Genomic DNA, 6,000 nt, shown 5'->3' on the forward strand with positions numbered 1-6,000 from the left:
TCCTTCCAACCTGGTCATGGAGTCCCTGATGGACGTGAGCACCCCTGACCTCAGCCCAATACACGCACCCCTCACCGTCACCTTGAAGGCCTCCCATACTGTACTCATATTGTCTACAGACCCCACATTGTTCACAAAAAACTCCTCAATTATCTGTCTCAGTCGTTCAGACAACACCCGATCAGTCAGCACCCCTGAGGAAAGTCGCCATGTGAAAGGAGTGGGGGCATGCGATGGGAGCTGCAGTACCAATGTGACGGGTGCATGGTCGGAAATAGTACGAGGTAGATGTTCAGCACTCACCACCCAACCGCTGATATCTCGAGTCGTTAGCCAGTAATCCAATCGCGACCACGTATCATGTGCCGACGTGTAGCAAGTGCCCTCCCGCTTGGTCGGATTGCGCAATCTCCATACATCCAACAGTTGTAACCCATCCATACCCTCGCACACCGCATCCACCGCTTTCTTACGCACAGGGGGTCTGTCTTGTTTCTTGTCCAAATCAGAATCCAGCGCGACATTCCAATCCCCCCCACAAAGGATAGCCGATGGTGCAAGTAGATAAAGTTTGTTCCAGAGAGTTACATAGAAATCAGGGTCGTCTACATTTGGCCCATATACATTGAGAAGAGTTATCAGTGTACCACACAGTTTACCCTGTAGAATGATGTATCTACCATCCAGGTCGATGTCTTCATGAGTCACTTCAAAGGGAACATTCCTCTTTATCAGAATCATCACCCCTCTTGCATAGGAGGAGTACTTTGTGGCCAGTCTCACCCCCGCCCATTGTTTGCCCACCATTTCAGCCGCCTTACCCTGAAGGTGCGTCTCCTGAAGGAACACTACCTGAGCGCCATGTCTATTCAAGATAGCAAGCATTTGTCTAGTCTTTTGTGGCCTATTGAGACCCCGCACATTCCAAGTAATACATTTGATTTTACCCCCCCTCTCCATATCGCCAATCCCACAAACCTCCCTTATTCCAATAGGCCTGCCCCGGCTCCCACCCTAGAGGCCAATCCACCACAACCCTCCACCCGGAAATGACATGAGTACCTCCGTTACAGAGGCCGAACCATAACCAGAAATTCCAAACACAGTCTATCAGCATCTCAGATCCCACTTCTCTGACCAGGAAAAAGAACAGTCTCCCAACAACCCCCAGAGTCCCAACCCCCATCCCACCACCCACTTCAGCGTTCCCAATGTGCCAAAGCAATCCCATATCCCCCCCTCCACAAACCCCAACAATTCAAACAACTGCGTGTGGGGATCTCCCATATTGGGGGGCGTAGTGGCACTCCACAAATCGGCGCAAAGCTACAAAAAGAATTTCCGCATGTTGCTTACGCAAGGGCATATTCACAAGGTGAGGAATCTACAGGCAGATACTGTATCCACCAGAAAAAGCATTACCAAAGGTAAGTAACTTGTTCTTCTGTTATGTAGGCTGACTGCAGCTCTTAGGGGCTATCTGCAATGACAACAGAACAAGCTCACAATTTCTAAGTGTTTTGTTTTTCTATTTTGTTTTTTAAAAATATCTTAGTGATTCAAAATCTTTTTTTATAATTATATCAGCATAAACAGGAGTAGAAAAACACTTTTTTGAAAAGAAATACCTTTTTTCCATCCATATTTTTTTGTATATAGATATTGAACAATGTATCTATTTATAAAAAATCAAACATGTATATTATCCTTTTTAATGTACAATAATATCTAAATCACTTCATTGCAATTATACAACCCCTGATGATTAACCACACGTGCATACGAGCCTATCACACCAACATTCATAACCATGCTTTCATCTAGCTATACCATACACTCCCAAGATAACATACTCTACAAGAGTCACAGAGAAGACACATACACAGCAGTCTCTGTGTCAGTGTTGGCGGTTAGGTATCAAACATCCAGGTCAATGCACATTTCAGTGGTTAATATTTCTTTAAAGCCACCTTCTTCAGAACCACTAATAAATGATGGTGAGTGGGAGGGGAATAGCATAAAGATGTGAAATTAATTTAATTGCACATCAGAAGAACACATGTCTGCCGTACAAATTTTCTATATGTCCTGTCCCATTTGGATAAGGGAGATATTTGTGCGTATTCGGTCCTTTCTGGCAATATATTGGTCTGCTGATTTCTAGTTGTGTCGTCAATGTTGTCAAATGAGGACAAACTAGTAAAGAGTCGCTCGTTACCAAGACTGTTCAGTGAAATTCTTGGGCTTGAAAGAGTAATCTACTCCAAAATAATTCTTTGTTGTATGGAGTCCTCAGCTAGAATGGTACACTCTTTTGGGTATGACGCCTCTGATTGATAAAGGTGATGAGAAGGCTTTGTTTAGTGTCTAAGTTCGAGCAGCTGAGACTGCTCGATGCTCATTCTGGGCACATAGATGGAAAAGGCCTGTTGTCTTGTTTTTTTGTTTTTTTACTTCTTAGTTTGCAGACTGATGGTGTCCTATCTGCGAGTGTGCCACGATCTACAAGATAAGCGGGCTGCTGGTTGTGATAGTTTCACAAATGATGCAGCTGGTTTTGAAGATATGTAGGCCAGGTAGGGAAGCCAATGGAGTTTCATTAGGATTGGGGTGAAGTGATCATATTTCTTAAGATCCAGGCTGAGATGTGCTGTGGCTTGCAGATTGCTCCTAAAGGGTGCCAGTGTGGAGTCTCGAAGGCCACGGAGTAAGGCATCACCACTATCCAGATGCAAAAGTACAAGGACATGAACGGCAGGTCTGAATTTGCTATCTGGAAGAAATGGTTTGACTTTCTTTAGGAGAGAGACTTCTACCAGGTGCTTTTTGATTTGTTTGGCCTTGTGTTCCTTGAGGGTGAGTTTGGTTCCAGGTAAGCATGGGCGAATTTTGCGAATCTGGCGTTCGCGAATTTTGCGAATTTGCGAACTCGCAATCCGCAAAATCCGCGAATTCTCGCGAATTTGCGGATTTTTTTTTTGTGTTCGCAAGGATTTCTGCCAGTTCGCGAGGGTTTTGTACCAGTTCGCAATTGCGAACTTACATGGCTCGCAACGGTCATGATTATGTTGTTTCTACGTCTGGTTCATCATCACAGGTTCCCAGCACCCTCTGTTTCACCCCTGCCACCCGCTGTTTCACCCATGCCACCCTCTGGTACATCAATGCCACCCTCTGGTTCATCATCACTGTAGATTATGGGGGGAAAAAGCAAGCACACCTGCCTGCTTCAACTGACATGAATTAATTTGGGGTTGATGTATTAATGTGTCACTGTTTTAAAATTCCAGTCTGGCACCTGTTACCTTATCTGTAATTTGCTTTCTGTTGCAGTGCAATTTTTTTTTCCAGGACCTTTGTGGCCTACGTGTAGCTATTCTATGAGCCTGCTGTGAGGGTCAGAGCAGGGTCATACAATTGTTGCAACTAACAACTGAACTCTGGAGGGGCCCTTGTCAGGAAGCACTACAGGGAATGGTTACTAATGATGAGTTTGAACTTTTGAACCTGCTGAATGCTTTCACTATTGCAAAACTCGTTTTTCTGCAGAACAGCATTACAGCAACTGTAATGCCCCAAACAAGCTTATATGAGAAAGTTGATTTCTAATCCAAAAGTTATCCAAAGAAAATCAAAAGGCCTCAAATCCAAAAAAGTGCAGGCAAATGTCAACCTGAGGAGTTATTCTGATAAAAATCATCATTTTCAGAAGGTCTATGCTGCTTGCTAGTAGATTTCTTGTGCAGAATTGCAATTTTTGTAATTTCACGAGTGCGAGATTGTTGCTGCCCGCCGCACCTACATGTTCGCAATTGCGAACTTACACCGCACGCCGCAAAATTGTTTCACCAAGAAAAAAAAATCCGCTGCGTGCGAATTTGCGGATTTTCAGTAAATTCGCGAGCGTTCGCGGATTGCGAATTTACCGAAAATCCGCGAGCGGAACGGATTTTCCGCCCATGCTTAGTTCCAGGGTGAATCCAAGTGACTTATCATTCCGTGAAAATTTGGGTTGTAAGCTGTGAAGATTCATGTCATTGAGGCAGGTTTTTAAGGTATATTGATCTTGTCATATAACGGGAATTCTATCTTTGTTGAGTTGAGCTTTTGGTAGGGGCTGGGCATCTGGGTCTGAATGATGTGCGAGCAGTGTTTTAGGGCTTGGATGTCTGAAGCAGAGGAGAATTTCAAGTCTCTCGATGTCAATATGCACTTTATGTCATGTCATGTCAAATGTTTTTATATAGCGCAGCTTATCACTGTAAGGTCTCAAGGCGCTTGCAGCAAAAGAAACGGTTGTCCACATGTGAGGCTTTATACAATATGCCAGGGCTATTTTGGAAAGAGCCAGGTTTTTAGAGTTTTGCGGAATTGTTTGTGTTCAGTGATGGATAGGAGGTGGGGAGGCAGTTTGTTCCAGAGCAAAGGGGCAATATAGGAAAAAGAACAGTGACCGTATCTGGAGGTCCGGACACGTGGTTGGATCAGAAATGATTTGTTGCTGGACCTTAAGGGTCTTTTGGGTACATACCAATTGAGTTTCTTTTGGAGGTATTTAGGCCCGTTATTATGCAAAGTATTGTGGGTTATACTCAGGATCTTAAAATGGCTTCTCTGATGAACGGGGAGCCAATGGAGCTTTTTCAGACGGCGCAGAAGCTGTTCTGGGAGGCAGATCCAGGACTAATCTGGCTGCTGCATTCTGGAGGGTCTGCAGTTTTGCAAGCAGGTCCTCGTTGAGTGCAGCATATAGGGAATTGCCATAATCAAGATGGCTGATGATCAGGCCCTGTACCAAAGGTTTCCTGGCTTCTATGGGGAGCCACTTGAAGATCTTTCTGAGGCTGCGCATGATTCCATAGTACCTGTCACTTTGGTAATATGATTTTTCATGGACAGGGCACAGTCTATTGTTATTCCCAAGTTACGCACTGCTGATTTTGGGGAGGGACATACTCCCAGTTCCGGTGGCCACCAATCTTGTGTCCAGCATTCATCTGCTTTGCCGAACAAGATGATTTCGGTTTTACTAGCGTTCAATTGAAGTTTGTTGTTATTCATCCTACTGCTTATCTCAATCATGCAGTTTTTAAAACGGGAGCGAGTGCCAGTATGGTCTGTACCGCATGTGATAAGCAGTTGGGTGTCGTCGGCGTACGATACGTTTTCAAAACCGTATGAGTTAATGATTTTCGCCAGCGGGGTTAAGTACAGGTTAAACAGATATAGATACACGTTTTCTTTTTTTGAGGCAAGCCAGTTACAGCAGTAAGTTGAGTACTGAAAGCGTGCTTGACCTTCTGTGACTTCAAAGTGGCTAATGGCTTCTACCTGGAGATTGAGGTGGCTCTGGGTATTTACTGTTTACATATCAAATCCAAGTTGGTATACGCATGGCTGATCCTCTCAGTCCTGTGACAAATGGTGGTTGAGGTGCAATACCTGGTGTGGGTACTGTCATTTAACCACTAGTGTCTTACTGCATTCTAACTGGATAGCCGAGTACTCTGTTTAAGCTCCTGACTCGCTAGTAAGTAATTGATATTTTTATGCTGTTGGCATATTTATAACCCAGAGGCTTCCAATGGGAAGGCCTCATAACAGCACCAGCTCTCTGAGGGAACCTCAGCTTGTGATTACAGCAGTTCCATCACATACTGGAGTCTAAGTCATCCAGGGAAATATCTTCTGGGTATTGTGTTTGGCTCAATGTGTATCAAACTCCTGTATGTATCTGATGGAAGTCTTCTATCTAGCTGGCAGATTTCTTACCTTTGAAATTCACAGATGTCAGCCTGGATCCCAAAACTTTTGCGTGAGTAGTACCCCTGCGCATTGCGTCGGGTTGCTTCATTAGGCTCTGCACGACGTTGTGAGAGTTAGTTATGACACCACGGTCACCTATATAGGCACTGCCCAGGCGCACCGATGTCAGTTCTTTTCTTTTCGCAGAAGTTAAGTGCCGATACTGTCAAGATTACGCTCCACTGGATCCAGTTG

The sequence above is a fragment of the Lissotriton vulgaris genome, chromosome 10 (genome assembly GCF_964263255.1).
Source record: "Lissotriton vulgaris chromosome 10, aLisVul1.2, whole genome shotgun sequence".
Lineage (NCBI taxonomy): Eukaryota > Metazoa > Chordata > Amphibia > Caudata > Salamandridae > Lissotriton > Lissotriton vulgaris.